The 23080-nt window shown below is 38.8% G+C and overlaps 1 protein-coding gene and 1 pseudogene across 2 annotated transcripts in view; both read right to left on the bottom strand.

Moving 5' to 3' along the window:
• Positions 1 to 12581, bottom strand: part of adarb1b (adenosine deaminase RNA specific B1b) — a 123644-nt gene extending 111063 nt beyond the window's left edge. For both annotated transcript variants that reach the window (XM_005944130.3, XM_042212672.1), the window contains exon 1: positions 12278 to 12581. The gene's annotated coding sequence lies outside the window, so the exon portion shown is untranslated. The remainder of the gene's footprint in view (positions 1 to 12277) is intronic.
• A 7291-nt stretch (positions 12582 to 19872) lies between these two features.
• On the bottom strand, positions 19873 to 20805 carry LOC121811950 (annotated as a pseudogene).
• Positions 20806 to 23080: the final 2275 nt, after the last annotated feature.

Genomic DNA, 23080 nt, shown 5'->3' with positions numbered 1-23080 from the left:
ACATATAACTTATATTCTTATCCGGCACATAAAGGCAAAGGACAGCAGACAAAAATAAACAATTCTACACATTTTTTAGTGATTAAACCCTCTAACAGATTCATTCTGAGCCACCAGGCCACCTAGTAGGGGCGATCGTGGCTCAAGAGTTGGGAGTTCGCCTTGTAATCGGAAGGTTGCCGGTTCGAGCCCTGGCTTGGACAGTCTCGGCCGTTGTGTCCTTGGGCAAGACACTTCACCCGTTGCCTACTGGTGGTGGTCAGAGGGCCCGGTGGCGCCAGTGTCCGGCAGCCTCGCCTCTGTCAGTGCGCCCCAGGGCAGCTGTGGCTACAATGTAACTGCCATCACCAGTGTGTGAATGTGTGTGTGAATGGGTGGATGACTGGATATGTAAAGCGCTTTGGGGTCCTTAGGGACTAGTAAAGCGCTATATAAATACAGGCCATTTACCATAGTAGTACGACTACTACTTAATTACTGCAGAAGTATTGTGTTTGCTACTTTAAATGTGGCATGTGTCCACACTCGTTCTTATCCTGCAACTTACAGTTTTGAATAGCACGAGAAACAGATTTAATTTTCTTTTGGTTGGTACACAAATAAGGAACATTTAAGTTGTCAAGGTGCATAAAAAGCATATATTATAGTATATATTACATATATACACATCTCTACATAAATATTGAAAATATTAAAAATAAATACACACAAAAGGAATATATATATAAACTACCTACAGATACAGATACAGATATGAAATACAATTAGAATTTCAATACATTTAAATCTCACTTTGGTGGCTGAATAAGGAGACTTAACAAATTTGAAAATTCTCCCAAATATTTACAGGGACTGTAAAATACACAAAGACACAAAATAATCGATCCCTCAGTGACAGTTTTGTGTGATATGTGATAACTGTGATATACAGTGCTGAGCAAATTTATCAGACCACCACCCAGTGCAAGGCTTATGCCACAGCTGCCTTAAATTCACAGCTGTTTATATTTCTGTAATGGTTACTCAACCAGTGTGCACAAGCTCTTTAATCAAAACTGTATTTTTAATGTTAAAATATAATTCTTGTTTTTATCCCTGAATTTTAAAATGTACTGTTTACCAAAAAAACCTGAAAAAAACAAAACAAAACAGTACAGCATGTTATTCGTTTTTGATTAAAATGCTAAATTATTTACTTGCATTCCTGAACATGAAATTAGTTTTAGTGGCTGAAAGTTAGCCTGGATTAACTCTTCAGAGTGAATAAAGTTCATTTTTAGTTTTAAACAAGTTTGACAGACTTAAATATTTGTGCCCTCTTGTTTTTAGAACAGATGTTCTAATAAATTTGATGAAACCTGCGTGTATGTAAGAATCATCTGAGAGGCTCAAACTGGGAAAAGAGGAACGCACCATTTATCAGGACCGACTGATCGCTGCAGCTTTTCACACATGTGAGCCCGTATAGGTTTTTACGTTAATTCATCAAATTACTGAGGTGCTGTTGTTGGTAATGACTAAAAATAACAGCAGCTTTGTTTTCTCTTTATGCTCCCAGTGATGCTGGAAACACTTAAATACATTAGCCAGATTAATGAGTCAGGCTGCTAAGCTAAACAAATGATTGTGGACATGAAGCTTCTTTGTAACAAAATAAACCCTTAATAATTTGATACTGTAGACAAATATTTATGAATAACTAACATAATATTGTCAAGTATAAGTACCTAATTAACAATCACAGAGGTAATGAAATAAGTTGCCGCTACATCGCAAAGTTGATGCACCTCTGAATGAGTGCGACCATAAATGAGAACTACAGCAGGCCCCCTACAGTATCATGCACTTTATTTATTCATGTGTTCTCCTGTTGATGAATTAAAACTTTCAAACGGACGCACAACCTTAAGATAAATTGCAAAACTACTAAATAATTCTTCTAAATGTGAAAAACATCACCTGATGGTTTACAGCTTTCCTGACTTTGACAAATAAGGAGAGGCTAACGGGAGAAGAATGTTTTTTCTCAAACTGCCTGCAACGACCTGCAGGTGCAGCTTCTGCTGACTGAGATAGTGCTCAGCTTCAATGAAAATTATTATGTAATAAAATAAAATATTGCAGATGTTTTTATTATCACTATCATTATTAATATTATTAATGCATACACGATAGTATGTGAGGCACATTTTATTTCTAAGGGAACAATAGAGTATGCAAGCACAGGACACTACACTGGCATTAAAATCCCACAATGCGTCACAGTAGCGAATTTCAAGGACAATGAAAGTTTTATATTTTTGTTAATTGGTTTTATCAGTGCTTGAGTCCAGGCTTCCATAAAAAGTCAGATTCGGTGACTGCATTGGGTCGTAACTCACGTTCATACTCTGTTAGTAGAAAGAACAGGAAACCCCACCCCTGCATCTGTGATTTTACACCAGTTCTTCAAAATGAATCGAGTCTGTTTATTTTAATCTGGGATCATGCAAATGTTCCAACTACTCCACTATTTTCCTGGTGTGTGATGCTAAAATCATTGCCTAATGCTGTGTGCTATAATCCAGATGGTTGACAGCTGTGTTGAGTCTTTTCATAAAGGACACAAAATGTAAATTCTCATGCTAACCTGAAAGATCCAAATTACAGACTTTTGCATCATTTAGAAACTTGTAGCCTAATAATTGTGCAAAAATGTAAAAAATATCCAAATGCATTGTTTTTGTTTTATCAAACGAGCTGATTTCTCGCTCTGTGTTTAAACAGGGAAACTTTTGTCGGGCTGGCTTAATAGACCTAAATGTGGGGTTCCTATTGGTGGAAACAAACGTTTATATCTCTGCTACACACCAGCTTAAAAAAAGTAACATTTCCCACAGATCAGCTATATAACTATCTATCACTCATCTAAAATGGCCCCATGCAGGAAATCTGGCACAGTGCTGCACAGCTTTAAGCCAACAATGGTAATCCTGCAGGAACACCACTCTGAAAAAGGATGGATAAAAAATCTCTGCACACACTCTCTGTCATACTACGACCACTAATAGCAACACATCAACCTATAAATTAGATTTATTTTTTTTTTAGCTTGACCTGACAATTCCCTCCTTCTTTAGGAGTGGAGAAGAAACTGGCTAAACAACTTTTCACACACATAGTCAAAACAAAAAGAGACTAGTGAACCTAATACCTGTCAATACTCTGAAGGCTAGCCTGTGGAGCATTTGTGCAGCTGAGTGATCCAGTTAACTATGACGAGCCGCAGACCCAGAGGTCTTCCGTGTCCTGCCCTTTGTAGTGCTAGCATGCATGTGTGTGTACAGCATTGACTGTAATGTCACATTTACACTCTGGTGATAACCGTGTCTGGCATGTGCATTAGCCCTTTCTTCTGTTTTCACTGAGAACTCATCTCCAGCGAATGCAGAAAGAGGTTATAAAACACCTTTGAAAAGGTGCAGGCTCTCCTCGTGTTCAACTGTCGCCATCTGTGCACACTCACAACATACCCAACGCCTCACCTTTAAAGGTTACTGTTTTCCCTAACGTGAGACTAATGTACATCATGCACACACAAGTGTCTTGCTTAATGTTTGCTATATGAACAACGGCCATAACCTGTAACTTTCTCTCTTCACAATCTGGTGACAGGGCTGATGGAGCAGCATCGATGTTGCACACTTCAGGCAAGCACATTATGTCTCGGCTATACAAACCAGGGTCATGCTGCTTCCTTTGCAAAAACCCTTACCAAGTATCCATATCATGTCATTCTCCAAGATGACAGCTTGTTGTCTTTTCCCTCAGTACACGCTCATCCATGGACTAAAGAATCCGACACAAACAAATCCTCCATTTAGGCTTCTGTTTCTGACGGAAAGGTCTAAGATTACTTTGGCACAACTTCTGTGTTTGCGTGGCCTAGTTTAGTAATTTGATGTAGGTCCACAGTGGATTAAGGCATGGAGAAAAAAAACTGTCTTTGGCATCCTTGGCAATGTGTTTACTTTTTTAAAGTGTTGAACTGAAATCGAAAACAACCCAACGTTTCACACAGAATTACACTGTATATGTGAAAGCAAGAGGGCATGTGTGAGCATGCATGCCACAGGAGTTGCACCTGTGCTTTATTTTTATTGCTTAAATAAATAAAACCACATTCTCTGGGACAACGTGCAAAGGAGAAAAATCGGTTGCCTCTCCAGCTAGTGTCTTAATGTGTGGATGGATTTCAGCTCCACCGTCGTGACAGTAGTCCCCGTTGTGCTCTGCAGCCTCTGCACCTCTCTATCTGCAGTGGGTTCTGGTTAGAGCACCCAGAGGTCTGCAAAAACCCAAAGGAACAACTACTGTATTTTTCGGACCATAGGAGACACCGGATTATAAGGCGCATTAAGTGAAACAAAACAGTCATATAAGTCAAACATTACTTAACTCATTCTTCTTGCATTAATTCATTAATGTTGAATTCTCTCGCAGCTGCTCTATTCCCATGTTGTTGGGAATAGTTCTCATGGATGCCTGGATGTTAAACTTAGTTCTTACACCTGGTAAAGCATCAACACTGATCATTTTATTTAAAATAAAAGAATTCAGACTGTTTTTAACTCTCAGTGTTCATTTGACTTTGGGACCTGAAGCAGATGGAGTTTTGGACCCAGATTACTCCGCGAGGCTCCGGACTACGGCAGCCGTAATGCTCCGACAATCCATGAAGTGGTGTGGCTTTGTAGCTTACCAAAGTCGTACTACAACATTTTTGAGTGCCGTGTACCACATAAAATCGGTTCGACGCTAGTAAGCACAACCAGAATGTATACACTGTCGATTTTTGAGAAAATTAAAGGATTTTAAGGGCGCCTTATACTGCAGAAAATATGGTATTGTTCCCAGCCACAGTTCAAGATGTTAGATACGAGTCTCTCCAGCAGCTAACCGACACTGACGACTGCCACAACGGCAACCTGACTGCAGGCCTGTAGGAGATACCAATGTGACCGTTATAGTCGACACTCTCACTGCATATCCATGTTAGTAGTTGAATAATAATATTCATAAGTTAACTGTACACAGCGAGCAATGGTAGGAATTCAGTATTCAGACTGAATTAACGTCTGACAGCCAGGGCTGATGCCTGTTTTTTTCTGGGACTATTACATTTCAAAGGAGTGTGACGAATCAAGCGAGGTAAAATCCCAGTGATTATGCCCCAATCAGTGAAACATTGGTAGGTGTGTCATTGTTTCCAAAAGTCTCCATTTCTCTGGAAACATTTGGAGACTATTAATCCAGAAAGCCCCGGAGTTTTCAAAAAATGGTCAGCATTTCCAAAACCCAGCTTTTGGAGTTCTAAAATGCCAGAGTAGTGTGGATGGCAGAAGTTATGCATTTAAAAAACATACTAGTGTGGACATGGCCTGGAGGCAGATTTTTGCTCTGTAAAAAAAAAAGGATATACACACTCCCTCACCCAGCATCCATAACCTGTCCCAGCACATTATTCCAACATCAGATAGAAGCGGCTTGTGCAGCTTTGCATTTGCATCCTTTTTACAGTGCAATTAACCGGTCTTGTGGACAGCAAGGCACATCTTTCTTCATTTGTTAACTAGTTATGTTGTTTTTATTGAGTACAACATTAAGTGAGATCATCAACATCTCAATTATCTCTACTTTTCAACATGTTTCTGCCCCTCCCTTCCTCTCTCTGTCATGACAGAGAACTTTCCCCGTGGAACGACTATAAGCACGTCTAAGTTGTAATGTGGTTGGGTCAGCATGTCCTGAGAACGAGTTCTAAAAGAGACCATACAATGACCCATATTCCCCAAGTGATGAAGAAATGCTGAAAACACATAACACTACAAGGTGACACGGGTGAAAGCGTCTACACCTGCAGGTTTGTTTTTCTTTTTTATGCAAAGTGCACTTTGCATGGCGTGCCTTGTACATCAAGGAAAACTGCAAAGCCAACACTTTGTAGTGACAAAGCAGCAGGACAGAACATGAACTGGGGGTTTTGGGGTATTGTCAGCAAATCCAGCAATGCATCAAAAAGGCTTTTGGTATTTATGCTACAATTTTTCCTACGCATTGGCATTATTATGTAAAAACTTGAAACCATATCTGGTCCTAAATTTAGCTTGAGCAAAAAGTCCTACGATGTGACAAGAGCAGAAAGACTTCCAGACTGCATTGTTAAACCTTCATTATATCTGTGCAACATACCATAGATTAATTTATACCCTTGAACCTGTCATCTCCAGTGTTTCAGTTTGTAATTCAAATTAATAACAGAAACCACAACTATCTAACACTGCAACAAAGATCTTTGCACTAATACCAGCCAGTTCGTGCCTTCTCTTCTCTACTGTAAGCTCACAGAACAGTAGCCCTTAGCAAACATTATCGTATAGAAGCATGTTTTACACAGACTGATTAATTGATTGAACTCTCCCCTTGCGTGCAATTAAGTCAAAAATCGATTGCAATTCTAATTTGAACTGGACGGGGAACAAATGCATTTCTGACAGCTGCAGCGAAACGTGAAACAGCAAGGTCATCTGTGGCCTCATTATTTTGTAGCAAAGATGTGAAACTGACATGGACTGCATGGTACGCGGGCTGTGCTCATGCTCGTGATTTTCAAGCCGAAGAGGACAAAGCGCTTTACAAAGCCTTTCAATCACCCACACATCCACAGACATTACTGTCACTGCAGAATTCGCACAAACCAACAACAGATCCACACATGACCACAGCAGAATTATTAGCGATTTTCTGCCCTGCTACACTGCTGAAACATCGGGGTGCATGACAGCTGGTCAAATAGCTTTAAAATAAGGACGACTGCACCGCAGAAGAGACCAGTTTACGTAAAGCTTTTGGCAACCTGTCTCAAAAACGATGGTAGATTTTTACAACCTTAGCCATAAATAATGTGGTGACAATAATTTCAAAACAACTCTTTCTTATTACTGCTTAATAAGAATTATATAAAACATCTTGGATTGAAGTTTCACTACGTAAAGCACTCATTCAATAAAGTTGTTCCAGTCTAACTGTGCTCCTCTCGTGGCAACAATTAGCAACATTCACTGATTTGTGGAAACATTGTAAGAAAGAAATCACACTTTTCAAACCCAAAACAGAAACCGTGATTTGTTTTTAAATGCATTTTTATATTGATTTCTTTTAAAAGGCTAAAATCAATTTAGCCGTTGACCCCAAAGCAGTGGACTGTTTCTGTGCTGGCCAGCGCCTCTGTCTGATACTGAAATGATGCCACGGTGAACAAAACAAAAACCACTAAGAAAAATAAAATGACAGAACTCACAACTCTTTTTATTTTCCAGAATAAACAGTCTCAGTTCGAACACTTCATCTTATCTTTGTACTACTTTTAATAAATTATCGAGTTTCCATTCTCCTGCTATTTACATCTCACACAGCGCCCCAGCATTTGTTGGAGATGTGTTTGTAAACCTGTTTTGTACTCGTAATTCACTTCTGAAAAGGTAAAAACCACACAATGTGAACTTTTATCTCTGTGGTTACATCATATGTGTGGCTTTGAGTGTCAATAGAAACGTCAATTTTATTCATGCAGCACATTTCCTCACATGTAAACTCAATGTGTTTAACACAGGAGACAAAAACATACAGTGGTCAGTAATGGCTGGGCAGTAAGCCTCGACAAGCTGTACATGAATGCATGTACATTATTTTTCTGTATGCAAACTATTGTCATTCTCAAGTTTATGATGTGTATCGAGTGATACTCTGTTTAGAAGTTATTACACAGGCTGTTGCATGCAAGCATAAATGCTGTAATTACAGTACAGCTTAATTATTGCATTCAGTTCCATTTTCCAGATTGCAGTTCTGAGAAATTCCTGCACTTTTCTATAAATGTTGCATTTGTTTGAGCTTGATTTAAACAGTTTCACCATGTCAGGCCTGCAGAGCTTGGACTTCTGTACTGTAAATACAGTCAGATAGTCATATCCTTCTGCTCACTCAGAGGCAAACACATCTTTAATCTCAGCTCAGTATCATATCTTTCTCTTAAAACTCAAAACGAGAAGAAGAATTTTACTCATATTTGGTCAAAACAGGAACGAGACAAAGGTGTTGAGTCTGCAAAGTGTCGCACAAGAGCCCGACGGGCTGACGAGACTGACAGGCTGACGCAACACTCTGAAATACTAGCTGCTGTTTACTTTAATCAATAACTAAGTGAGGCAGAAGAAAACAGGATGCCTGGTGTTTTTCAGGAAAAGTGCACAGGACAAAAGATGCAGAGCTTACCAGAAGCTGCTTGATAAGCAGTACCGGGGAAGTCTAGAGCGTTCTACTCCATCGAGAAATGTGTTCGTTTCAAACCGCTCACCAAAAATATGTGAAAACAATATATAATCGCACTACGAGGAACCCCCCCTCCCCTCCCTGTGTAATTGCAACAGTTATCAGGAGAACAGTTGATGTCCCTGCACACCATTTTTACAGCAAGTCTAGGGTGAAATGTGTTTTTGCAGCACTAACCCAGTCCTGCTGGGGAAAGCAAACATATTCGGGAAGGCATGCAGAGCGATTCCATTTCATCCAACCTGCGTATTCAAATACTTTGCTTCAAAATAGCCACTCATCATTCAAGCAGGTACTCCTCTTGCCAGTGAGACAATGCGGCCAAGTTTGGTGTTTGGCAGTGGCTCATTTGGTCTCCGAACATCAGAATTCCTGACACTGTGGCAGGAGCTGAAAAACACCAAAACAACGTGAACGTAAAGCTCACATTCAGCACTTTCTCAGCAACGCTGCACTGGGTCCCTGTGGTTTTCTTCAAATGTGTATTCTCATCAGTGCCCATTAGCCTGCAAATCCTAAAGAAATGCTTTCTCTTTTTTTAGAGTCTTATCCGCATAATGGGCACTGGTGCGTTCACCGGGGTCCGTACGCCAGTGTCCAGAAGGCAGGGAACATATGGATCGCTGACAGAAGCTTGCTATGCCCACACGGGGCTGTGTGAAGGTGATGGGTAGCCGTTCTGTTGCCTCTGGGTTTGCATTACAGGAGCATGAAAGGAGAGCACGCTGACAGCCAGCAACAAATTATTAGTGTGAGTAGCAGCAGCCTCTGTTCTCCTGCTGCTGCTTCTGCTGCTGCATGGGTTCACTCATACAGCAGCATGCAGCATTCCTGCAGCTCACACACAGTTAGCCATGCGGTCAGCAGCACCCGGTCTGAGCTGTTTTTTACTCAAAACTTGTCACCTCAGCAAAGGGAGCAGTACTGCAGCACTTTTTTTTATGAAACATGTAGTGAGGCTTAGTGTAGTGTTGCTGGGAGTATTTGCTAAGGTAGCCCTGACAGGCTTCCGTTTTAGCTGACTACTGCAGCTGGATTTTGCAAAAACCTCACTTACTCACTTTAACTCAGCAAATCAGCAAAGTGGCTTGCCTCACAGAGCTGCAAACAGATGCCATGTAATTCATTTAAATGAAAACAAGTGTTTGTCAGCAGCATGCTTCTCCTGCATTGCTGTTCTGTGAAATAATCCCACTTGTGCTGCACTGGTAAAAAGGAAATTGTGAGTCATTTAAGCCAGATCTCACAAATCACCACTACTATACCTTTAGGAATGGAAAACATGTTTGCTTTATATGAATGAACATGACCGCAAACCATACACACACTCAGACGGTCTTTGATTGCCATGGTGACGGTATGAAAACAAGCACGCACGCAAACAACCGTTCGGGGGTACTCGTGTATCGCCACATGTCAGAATAGCCTCTTACTGCCTTTGCTGACACTTTGTTGACAGTTACAACAGAGTCCACTTAAAGTTTGCATGAAAAATGTGCCTTCGGGGCAAACTCGCAGAACTGCAGACCAAACCTTTTTTCAAACGGCAAAGTGATGTTAATGGAAACTAAAGGTTTATACTGGTGGTACAAGATAAGTGCAATCCTATAACTCCTAAAAATCAGCAATGTTTCAATTATCCATCTGGCTCTAATCAACTTTAAACAGTGAAGCCACGTAAATAGCGCAGCTCAAAGTGCAAAGAGAATTTCAGCACAAGAAATTTCTAACAATTCATACCTGAAAAAGACACTGAGACAGCTCTGTATTACTGGCATAATCTCAATGTCATGTGAAGACGTCTAAGGCTTCTTTCACTTGTGAAAACAAGATGCACAATTTTTGGAAACATGTTACCAAGTTTTGTTTGGAATTATACAATTCAGTGGCCGACTGTACAAGGCAGCTTGACTTTTGTAGAATAACTGAATCTGAAAGGCGCCTCACACTTGCTCTGTCCCGTAAGAATGTATGTTCCAGTATTATCTAGATACAGGCTGCGCGATGCACTGATGCCATCTCTCTCAGCACATCACAAGTCTAACTGCCTCTCTGTCAATACTAATTAAGTGGTCTTAAATGAGCAATAAGATGAAAAAGACAGGTGGACAAGAGACAAAAAAGAGAAAAATGCTGCTTAAGGTGCAGTGAGGGGATGGGTCAGTCAAAAACGTGAGCTTTAAAGCAAATGTTTTGGCAGTTTTCTGCTGTGGAGTGTTCAGGTGTGTCATCAGAATGACACAATCATTCTAGGAGAGGCAAATATAACCCAAATTCAGACGGTGCAGTGAAGGGCAAAAAACCCAAGAGCTACATCACAGACTCTACAGGCCTCAGTTAATATGTTAAATGTTAAAGTTCATAACAGTACAATTAGAAAAAGACTAAACAGGTACAACTGATTTATAAGTGTTGCCAGGAGAAAGAGTTCATCTCTATAAAAAAGCATGGCAGGACAGCTTAGGTTTGCAAAGTTGCTTCTGAACAAACCACATCCTTTGGATAGATGACAGCAACGTGGAGATGTGTGGCCAAAATACGCAGCACCATGTTTGGTAATAAACACACATCCCATACCAACTGCCAAGCACGGTGGTGGAGGGGTCATGATTTGTACCACTGCTGCCGCAGAACTTGGGCACCTCGCCGTCACTGAATCGACCAAAACTTCCTCTGTATACCAAAGTATTCTAGAGTCAAACATCCGACAGATAAAGCTTTGCCAAAATTGAGGCATCAAACACTGTAACGATCCCGAGCACATCAGGAAAATCTATGCCTGAGAAAGCCCAGACCTCAGCCTGATTGAAATGCTGTGGCAGGATCTTTAGAGAGCGTCCCATAAATAAATGCCCAGAAACTTTTTCATGTTTTCTTCTTTTTCACATGAATTTAATTACATTATTGTAGCTTTTTTTCAGTTTTGGAGATTTTTTGTGCACTTTTGCTGAACTTTAAAGGTGATAATTTGCATATATGAGCTACCTTTAAGGTCAAACGGCTCACTGTTCTGTGTCGTTGACCTTGTATAACTACATGTTTGAGGATTGAGGCATTTTGTATTTGGAAGCTGGGTCCTCTCCTCCCACATAAACATAAAGCAGGCAAACAAAAAGCTACTAAACTGGCACTTGTAAACGCAGGTCATGAAATGTAAAAATTCATTTTTAATATCAGGTTAATAACAGCAATAGCATGATTAATTATTGCTGCTGATAACTTATGATTACACACTTTCTCTCCACATCCCTTCAGTCGTATTAGAAGTAATTCACTTGCAGTAACAGACACGCTGTATAAAGTGCATTATTTTGAGCACAGTAAAGGTTTAGTGTGAAAAAAACAAACAGTCCACGGGGGTTTGTGAACAGAGTGGCCTGAGATGAAGTCAAATTCTTGGCCTGAATCCTTATTACAGTCCGCCTCTGATACAGTTATAACACTTTTACACATAAATGACTTCTACAAGACAGCAAGCCTGAAAGGAGGCGGCTTCACCGTGCACGGTGAGTGGATTGTGTTGCATGTTTTTCTCGTGGACAGCAGCGAATCTAAAATCACACCTGCATAACGTAACAGCCCAGCGTGCTGCAGCAGGCACAGGCTTTGTAGTACGATATCACTGTTAATTGTGCATGATGCAGTCTCCTGAGCAGACCTTCACAGGCACTGACAGGGTAAAGCTGATAACAGCAGTAACAGCAAGGTGAATTTAAAAGGCTTAGGCGTTTATTTAAAAGCGGCATATCCTGGCTAATTATTCATGTAATTCTGACCGGTGAGCCCTAACGTCTGCGCTGCTCCGGAGGATTACCAGCCTAATATTATATAAACACAACCGGAACCCAAATCACATTAGCATGTTTCATCCACTGCAGACCCAAAATAACACAGAACGGATACTTACTGATGGCCTCAACGGGAAGCCGTGAATTCAGGATACGTTTATATCTCGTCCGCCACTTCAAACCCCAAACGCAGATGCCTCGTCTTCCTCCGTGTCGTCGCCGCTGTGGAAGAAAAACGAGCACAGGCTGAAGAGAGCGGCTGTACGGTCGCATGTACCGCAGTGTTCACAGCCTGCCGTCGGCCTCCTTCTTCTGCTCCGTGTTTCGCCGCGGCTGGGGAAGGAAACGCTGCATTACTGCCGCTGAGCGGTGCGGAGTCGGTGCAGGTCGGTCAGGGATGTCCTACCCCCCTCAGACGTCCGTGAAGTTACCGTAGCAGTAATTAGCTTCCGTTCGGGATTTTCAAAATAAAACACAAAGGCCCGCAATGAACCCATCTTTCATAAACATCGTATATAAAAAACACACACACACATAGCGAGGAGGTCAAAGACATAACGCTCAGTAACTGTTGACTTTAAAAGCGTTTAACATGAGATTTAGTTTGAAATCTAGTTTGCGCAAAGCTCCTACAGGGGTGTTTTATGCATACTGTTATGCAAATATCTGAAATATTATTTTTATTCTTGGACTAGAGTAAGTCTGCATGTTTCAAAATTCACGATAATTATTATTTACCTTATACTGGACCTTGGTGCAGCAGCTACTTATTTCATTCACTGTCAGATGCAAGCAGTTTTAGACATCACACCACGCCACCCACAACATACAACAATATAAATAGATAAATAATAATAAAGATACCGAAACTTTTAAACACTGTTTTTGTTATCTGTTATATTGACCACTGACATCTTATATGTGACTTAGTTTGAAATCTAGTGTGAATAAAGCACTTAAAAACAAATCAGTTATGCAAATATCCAAGTTCATATTTTGTTCTTGGACTGTACTGGAATAAGTTTGCACGTTTCAGTATTCAAGATAACTTTATACTGGACCTCAACCATTGTACACACAAGCATTGTACACACAACAGTACAATGCTCTCTCTAATATAACACAATAGACAGATAAATAATAAAAATGATTGAAAATTAAACAATATTCCTGTTATTTATCTAATAAATTCTCAATTTATGAAGTTGTCATATATATAAACAATAATACTGAATACCTATTATTTTCTAAAATTAATAAAAGAAAATTAATGAAATGTGCATTTAGCTGAGTCGAAATCACAGTCGTTGGGCTCATTTGTCTGACGTCATTATTTTAAATTACTGCGTTATGTTTCTGATATCCTCTGAAAAGTGTCAACTTTTATGTCCACTTTAAATGTACATTTAAAAAAAGAAATTCTAGTGTTTTAATAATAGTTTAAAAATAATCCTTCCAATAAATAACTTAAGGTGAGAGTAATTGCGTTAAAAGACACATCAAGCGAAGCTGAACTAGGGCTGGCTTGTACTTTCATGTAAAAGGGTTTTGTACCACAACATGGTCCAGCGAGCAATGTCAGCTATAATATACCAGCAAGCCATTAAAAAACACATTCATATTTACATTATCACACTGGAGAAGGCACAGCCTCTTCAAGACATAAGGAAGAGCCAAAAGAAAGTGTTACAAAATGGTCAGACATGTTATGAAAAGAGTTACATCATTGTATTGAAACATGTGCAAACATGCATGGGAATACAATATATAAGTATAAAAAATACACAGAGTTTGTGCAATTCTAATGAGCTTCACAGTCAATATTTGCTATGTCCACCTTTCTTCTTCAGTTTAGTTTGAACTCTTTTAATCAGCTTTCCGGTAATTTCTGTAAGTAGTATTCTAGAGTCGTTCTTTAGGCCTCTTAATTATTGATTCTCTGTGTATATTCTTTAATAATTAGAGTCTTATTTATTTGTTCCAGTTTTTGATTATAGTTTATGAGCTTTGTTCTTAGTTCTAAATTTATATCCTTCGGGTTTCTTATTATTGTAATTTCTGTGCGGTTCTTTTTCGTGCTTGATACCTTTGTAATCTGGTTTTCTGTAGGAGTTTTTACATTTATATTTTGATCTATTTTTTATCACAATATTTTGCTAATATTTAAATCTTGTTTTAGACTAGCATTCTGTGTGTCTTTTTAAGTCTCTATCAGTTACTTCCTGTTTTATTTTGGTAGTCTTTTCCAACATGTGTCTTGTATTTAATTTTACTTCCTTTGTTCCATTTCATTCCTTTATTCATTTCAGCCTTGTGTTTTTACCCTGGTGTATCCCATCTACCTACAGTAGGCCTTCTTTTGTCCTCCACATGTGCAATTCCCACAATTTATTTATTTATTTTTTTTGACAACACACTGCACAACATCGGTCGTGACTGTCTCAATGTTTTTTACCCTCCCTTTTCCCTTTACCTTCACTTATGGACTTTTCTAGTCGTATGTTTATCTAGTGGCTGTGCACTGATTACATATGGCAGGCAAACACTTCTTTCCATTCATTTTGGGCCGACCCCTGCTGGAGTGTGGGCAGTGCTAATCTACCACAACTGGATTCGTCTTTCGGCTTCTCCTACCTACCACTCTCTAATCTCCACAAGAAATGCTACAGGAAGCGGGGAAGAAGGAGTGGCCGTCGCGTCAGTCTCAGGGCCTTCCTCAGAGCCGACGGGGAGTTTGTTGAAGCAATCTAAGCACTCTACGTCATGCTTCTAGAGGTGACTTAGTACCCTGGCCACAGATGGCACTGCTTAATGTCAGGTCGCTGGTATTTAAATGACTTCTTCTCTACTAGTGGCCTTGATGGTTTATTCCTTACGGAAACCTGGATTCGCCCTGGTGAGCCCATCCCTTTCTCTGAACTTCTTCCTTTGGACTGTGCCTTTTTTTGTTCACCGAGGCTTTCTGGTAGGGGAGGTGGTTTAGCTTCGGTTTTTAAAAACGTATATAATGTTCGGCAACTTTCCTCACCTAACTTTGCTAGTTTTGAAGCTCAGTTATTGGAGATGACTGATTCCACAACCACTCTGTGTGTGTTGGTCTATCGACCGCCCAAATATAACAAATGTTTTATCTCGGACTTTGCCAACTTCCTGGGTTCCGTTCTTTTTAAATATGACTCTGTTCTTATTCTTGGTGATTTTAACATACACATCTGTTGTAAGGATGACCTGCTTGCTAAAGACTTTCTTGCTTTAATGGACTCTTTTAACCTCCTTTAGTGGGTAAATGAACCAACCCACGTTAAAGGCCATATTTTGGACTTGGTCTTTACGTATGGCCTGGATATCTGTATTAAGAATATAAATGACGCTGGGATTTCTGACCATTTCCCAGTTTCTTTTGATATTGGTTTATCTGCCCCTGGATCTCAGTCTGGAGCTCTTTCTCGTCCACTACGTGTACTCAGCTCTGAAGCTGTGTCAAAGTTTGCTGTGTCTTTTTTGGATTCGGCATTTATGATTCCTGACTGCTGCTCAGTTCGCTTATCTGATGGTTATGCTAATATTTTGTTATCATTATTTTCATCTACCCCTGATTTGACTGTACCTAACTACTGTTCTCTCTGCTTGGTTGATGGTTATGCTAATATTCTGTTATCTTTTTGTTCTTCTATTCTTGATTCTGTTGCTCCCATCAAAATGAAGCGCTCTAGAACCTACTCTCATTGCTGGCTAAATGATATTATGCGTGCTTTACGCTGTATTTGTCGCCGTGATGAGAGAAGGTGGAAAAAAGATAAACTTCAGGTTTCTTATGATATGTTACGGACTACCCGCTCAAATTTTCAAACTGCTGCTAGAAGGCTAAGGCATCTTTTCTTTCCAAAGCCATTGTGGCTAATGGTCACAACCCCCGTATGCTATTTAAAATTCTTAATTCTGTTGTTAATCCCTGTTCTGATATGCCCTTGCCATATTCACAAGCTCTTTGTGAGCGTTTTCAAATTCTTTTTTTAAACAATTTTCATGGTTTTATAATTGATACGTGCCAGGTCCTTTTCTCTTTTCCCTCCCATCTCATTTTTCCGATCTTATTTTGTCAAGCACCTTGGTATACCCTTGGTTTTTTAGTTTGCTTTATAAATAAAGTTTATTATTATTATTATTATTATTATTATTATATTAAAAAAATGATGGGTGGCTCAAGACTTGTCCCTGTGCAAAAGTCAATAAGACTTTATGCATTATACCCACACTTCAGCAATTTGCAGATGATTTTTTTGCAATAATTTATCTATCACAACAACAGTCGCCTCACGGGGTTGAAAAAAAAAATCAGAAAGCTCACACTGAAGAAAATGAAGTATGGTGAATATGATTCACCTCAAAGAAATAAAGTATGGATTTCTAACCAGAAGCAATATAATCTTGCACTCTGAATTTAAAATGAAAGTAGCAAAAATTGCTTACAGAAGCTCATAAAAGTTAAGACAAATTTAGTTAACAAACAAAACCTGATTTCTTGATAAACACAACTCGTTTGCTGTGGTAAATGTTATTTTAATGGGAAGTATTAATCTAACTCCTGGCCGAGTCTCGGGAGAGTAAAGAGTGTCTCTAACTTCCAGCAACTGCAAAAAAGTAGCTTACAGCACCTGAACCGCATGACAGCACTAATTTAACACAAAGCAAACAAAACACCAAACTCCAAACAACCTGCACCGCAGAGTTACACAACGATGGCACGATGAGGTAAGATGCTCACATGAATGTATTGAAAGCAGATGCAGTGCTGCTTAACTGGAGCACAGAAAGTGTTGAACATGGAAATGAGTCTCTGTCTTCACTGTTCAGTTCTGCTGCCACTGCCGCCAAGTGCTTGCTCATACATCCATGTTACATAGTAGGATCTTTACTTTACAATATAAAGTGAACCAAGTGCCGGCTGCAAACCTTATGAGGGGGCTGTACATGTTAATGAGCATATAAACACATTCTTAGTTAGCGTATTGTCTGTCTTGTCTTAATGTTGGTTTATGTTGGTTTATAATGGAGCACTGTAACAAAAAAAATAATTTCCCCCAGGTATCAATAAAGTATTCTGATTCTGATTCTGATTCTGAAAAGGAGGAAAAAACTCACAAAGGAGAGTGGAGTGTAATGACCAAGGGGCCAGTGAAAGAAAAGCAGTTTTCAGCCCCATGCGTGCAGTTGTTTTACATATTGCCCAAAGGGCATCTCCACACGTACTGCTGATGCTGCAGGAACCAGCCTGTTGATTCATTTTACTCACTCATCCTTCACATTTGCACTGGCTCTGTAATGTGCCCCTAATATTCTGATTTTAATCAGGTTAAAAGCTCAAATAGAATATAAATGTTCCATATAAACACCCCACTCAAAATAAACAGACTAAGTAAAATTTCATTCTGGGCTGGTTTAAACGTTTTGTTTTTTTACTTTGAGTTGAAAAATGTGATGCCATCACAAAGTGGTGCGTGACCGAGCTGGTGACCAGCATGAGCTGTGTATGCTGCTGAGGCCCATGTTTGTAAAATGAATAAAGTGTTGAATTCCCAGTGTCAATAATCCAGTCCATTAAACAACACCAAACAAGAGTCAATAGCAGAATAAGCTGTTTGGCATTGACAGAGAAGATTTGTGATTTTTTTTTTTCTTCAACCTACATACGCAGCTCTGCTGCTCAACCACAAATACATTTTCCTTATAACTGTGGCACCATTTAAGACCAAACAGGCTTCTTGGCAATAAGATTTATTGTCAAGTAGCCTTGTTACAACAAAGAAATTATTAACCAAACACAAACTTCCTTTCTTTTTGTGCTAAGTTTAAACCTGATCGCTTTCAAGATAGATTCACCCAGTGAATGACCTCTGTCAGTGTAAATATGTGTAAATATATGCATATCATTTGGAGTTATACATAATAATGACCTATAATTCTGTGCTGAACAAAGAGGTGTGAACCACTAACATCAGCCAACGGATCCCATCCACCATAATTTTCTTCCCACTGAAATAAACTTAAAGTGGGCTCTGTGACGCAACACTAAATCCTCAGACGTCAAAATATCTTAAAAGGCACAAAGGCAGAACTGTTTCCAGAAAAATGAGTTCCAGTCAAATACATCGGTGTGCACCAGACCGCATTAAATGATTTGCACGGCTGATTTCTATAACTGATTCCAATCAAAATTCAAATGAATGTTAATAACTGCGCACTAACATGTAACACCTTGGTTGAAATATCCTTCACTGCCTAAGTGACTGAACAGACTAAACTTCAGCTGAGCCCAGAACAGCCGTATGTAAACATGAGTGCAATGAAGGCCAAGGGACAGACTGTGTCTAATTCTCATACACATACAAGTCTAACAATATCCTCATGAAAGCGTCCCAAGCATTTCTCAGAAGACATCATGCTGACAAACTGGAACATGTCACATCCCCACTATCAGCCAGATTACTTACTTCCTGAAAAGCTTAAAATAAAAGCATATATTTACTGTTATAGTCCACTTTATCTTTCTAGCAGACATTTACTTCTAAGGGATAAACGGTGTCTTTAATTATCTCTATTATAGTCATTGACTCAGGAATATACTTTTATTTATCTGATAACTCACAAAAGTCTCATTATGAAACCGATTTATTTGACAACTCTGAAACAAAGTCATTAAATATTGTAATTGTTTTATTCAGAGATAAGAGTGGACAACAGAGCAGTAACAAACCTAATATTGTGTCAGCAAATGGAGATAAAAGTGAAAAAGTTAAAGTGAACAATGATGAAGTGAAAAATATAAGAAACCAGACAGCAGTTTGCATCCCGACCCCGTAGGAAACAACGCTGATGAATCGTGCTCCATCGTTCTGGTTCTGTAGAAAACATGTTTTGTGACAACTAAAAGAGTTTAAGCAGTCTGAGAGTGCTGAGAGAAAGCTGTAGTTTCACATTTATTTTAACCATCAAATATACATTTAGTGGAAAAATATTAAAACCTTCAAACTGTTTAAACTATTGTCAAAATTTTCAGACAACTTGCAATCCATCAAACAATTTTCAAGTTAGTTGTATCATTTTTAGTGGTGATTTCAATATGAGAAAAAACAAAGTCTTCTAATGGTTCAATAAGTGTTAAATGTAAAAAAAGATAAAAACTCAGAGAAGAAAGAAAACACTGAACTGAAATATGATCCTTCTCCTGTCGTACAGGAGTGTCCCTTCAAACCTGCAGGAACTCATTCAGAGCTGTGGATAAAACTGCTTCATTCTTCTGGCTGTGTATCACTTTTATAAGATGGTATAATATTAAAGTAGAATGACACTCTGATAGCTCTTCCACATTTAAAAATGTTTCTTTGTCATGTGCAGTCTCTACAGTAACTAGTCACTGAATATTTTAAACTGTAATGAGAAGAGAGGCTGTAAACTTTTATTTAGTGTGAATTTACAGCCCTTCTACACACAGATGCTATATAGTAATTAGGCAAGTGAACATCAAAAATACATGTGTTGAAATGGGAGCCACAACAGATATGCAGATAAATATTAATTTATATCTGCTTAGACTATTACAAAAATTTTTCAGACAACACAAAATTGGAATTTTCTTAGACCTTTTTCAAAGCACATGATCTTTAACTGTGCATGATTATAAGACTATGAGTTTCCTTAATGAATAACACAAAAATCACTTAGTTTTTAAAATAACAATAAAAACTTTTTTCTGAATTTTGGTCAGTTTGAAACCGTACATGAGAGGATTCATGACAGGAGGAATGACAAGAAACTCTATTGCTATAAAGTTTTGAAGGACTTGAGGTAAAAACTTTGAACCAAATCGCGCACTCGTGAAATCGAGAAGCATTATTAAAACAAAAGTGTGTAATGAGACGAGATGTGGGACACATGTTTGCATGAACTTTGCCCTGTTTTCTATAGACTTTACACATGTTTGAATGATATACATATAGGACCAAACTATAAAACCACCATGAAGTGCATAAATAATTATTGTAATATTTGCAAATATGCCATTAACTATAGTTTGTGCTGGAAAACAAGCGAGTTGAACAATACTCCAGTTCACACAGAAGAGTCTGGAAATATACGGGCTGCATAACTTCAGTCTGGATGTTAGAAAGGCATTCACAGCCATAATGCAGAAGGTTGTTGAACCACAAAAAACATGCAAACCTAATGACTCTTTGCTTTGACATGATAGAGTGGTACTTCAGTGGCTGACATATGGCCACATATCTGTCATATGCCATGAGTGCAAGAATCGACAGTTCACCACAGGCAGAAGAATAAATCACCTGAGTCTGAATAAGGCAACCATAATATGAGATGAGATGAACATCAGAGAGGAGATCCCAGAGAAATTTAGGGTAGAAACCTGCTGTTCCATAAAGTGCATTGATGCAAAAGACACAGAGCAGAATATACATTGATTCATGGAGGTTGCTGTCCAAGATGATGATCACAATGAGAGAAACATTGACGAGGCAAATGATGCAGTAACACAACAAACTGAGGAAAAAGAGAACAAACCTGTGACTGACTGTTTCATTGAAACCTGAAAGAAAAAACATTGTTATTACAGAAACATTATTCATTGTGATTGAGAGACTTGTAGGTCAGTCCCTCACTGTGTCTAATCTCTGTTCTCCTCACTTCTTTATCTAGTACAGATAACAGCAACATGTGAGCTGGGATTTCAAACCAGCCAATCAATGATCTGGAATGAAAGCTCACAGCTTTGGAAAATCACAGGACCTTTAGTATGTTTCCTTTACCAACCATAACATAAAACAACACAAATGTGCAGGTTCTCAAGAAATTTGAATAAAACAACTTTAAAAATATTTAAATAAATGCTTTCATGATGAAATATGTTCATTACTTGCATTTTGTAGATTCAGAAAAATAATAATTCATGTTAGCAGTAATGACAGCCACTTGTGTCAATCAGAGATCATTTTGGTAATCTCAGTCTCTCATTGAGTGCCCTCCTGTCACCCTCCAGCACGTCATGGAGTGGGTGGGAGGTATTATACTGGACAGCATCCACCTCTCAGACACCACCTTAAGAGAGTCCAGCTCTGTCCCCATAACATTACTGGCCTTGCGGATTGGTTTATTGAGTCTGTTGTCATCTGTGACCCTCAACCTGCTGCAACAGCACAGAGGATGGGACTGGCCACAGATAGCATTGTCCGACAGATGTTGAAGGACCTCAGCTGCCTCAGAAAATAGTCAGAAAAATGACTCTGGCCCTTCCTGTACAGTGCAGTGGTGTTTTTAACTCAGTCCAGTTTATTATCTGTGTGTAATCCAGTGCTCCACAATATTCACATTGACCCCCTGGATTGAAACATGGGTCACAGGTTTCCTGGTCCTTCTAAGTGCACAATCAATTCTTTGGTCTTTGCCACATTGAGCTGCAGATGATTCTGCTCACTGCACGTGACAAAGGGAGTCAACCACAGCCTGGTACTCTGTCTCATCATCCTCACTGATGCATCCAACCACCGCAGAGTCATCAGAAAACTTCTGAAGATGGCAGGTATCTGTGCAGTGGCTGAAGTCTGTAGCTTAGAGGCTGAAGAGGAAAGAGGAGAGGACAGTTCCTTGTGGTCCCCCCTGTGCTAAACATGCTAATGACATAATTTCTTGAATATATTACATAGATGTTATAACAGTAGTTTTACCTATAATGTATAGATTGCATAATTTTAAAAGTGAATTCTTGTCTCACAGGTTAGCGTGTCCAGCAACTTCCAAATCCCGGCCCAAATATGCTCTCTAATCCTGTCGCTGTGATTTTAACACAATGAAACAGTATCCCAGGAATCACTGACAGAAAGTAATCACAGAACACAGCCATAAAAACAATTTTTCTTTGTATTTTCTTTAAGAACTATGCAGTTAAGAACTCCAGGTTCCCATCCAAAAATCCAATAAGTATTGGTATTCATTTAAAAGTAAGTCTCACTGTTGATGTTTTGAGGTCTAATAAGAGTGTGATACAGCAAGCAGCAAGGTATCCTGCTGATAAAAAAAACCACATTCATTTCTGTAGTTTTTACTTGAAACTTCTAGTTATAGACAGTGATGGAGATTTTAAAAAATAAAAGTTTTCATAAATAATAAGAATAAAAACAGCTTTATTTCAAACCTTCGGTTAATGTTCATGTGAATTGTGGAGGGAACAATGAGTCATTTGAAAGAATGAAAAACACCTATGAAACATTTCTGTTTCATAGGTGTTTCATTATATGTATGAAACACCTAAGAAGACATTTTAATATTATGTCAAGTCAATGTTGATCCAGTTTTCCAGCAGGGAGTGCTATTTATCTGTTATCAACCACAACGAGGGCTGTTATACCCCTCATGTCAAACAAGTGTTTTATGGCCTCTTTATCAAATAATTTATGACTTAGGAAGTAATACAGGAACTGATAAAACTTCATGTCAGTCATAATTTTTCTGAGTATTATAAAATTATGATATTTCACAACTCGTTAGTAATCAATAATCATATGCACAAAAAATATGATCATGAAAAATATGGATGCTTGTGATAGTTTGAGTTTAAGACAAAAAGTTCACCTTATTTGAACAAAAATGACACTTTTTTTAGACAACTGTTATGTGTGCACGTGTGAAAATGTGTTAAATGAAAATAACATTCTTAGTTAAACAGGTGCTTTTGTAACAGTGAGGATGGGGAGAGTTGGAGGCTGCGTGCCCCGATGGAAAGGTTTATTACAATTTATTTGCGCCTTATCACCACCTTGGTTAAATTTCTGATGTAATCCAGAATTTAAAAAACAAACAAACAAACAAAAAACATTAAATAAAAATAAATAAAATAGATCCTAATAAATTAA

The sequence above is a fragment of the Haplochromis burtoni genome, unplaced genomic scaffold, assembly GCF_018398535.1.
Source record: "Haplochromis burtoni strain Fernald_Lab_line unplaced genomic scaffold, NCSU_Asbu1 Contig_386, whole genome shotgun sequence".
NCBI lineage: Eukaryota > Metazoa > Chordata > Actinopteri > Cichliformes > Cichlidae > Haplochromis > Haplochromis burtoni.
This window is presented reverse-complemented; position numbering and strand designations above follow the sequence as displayed.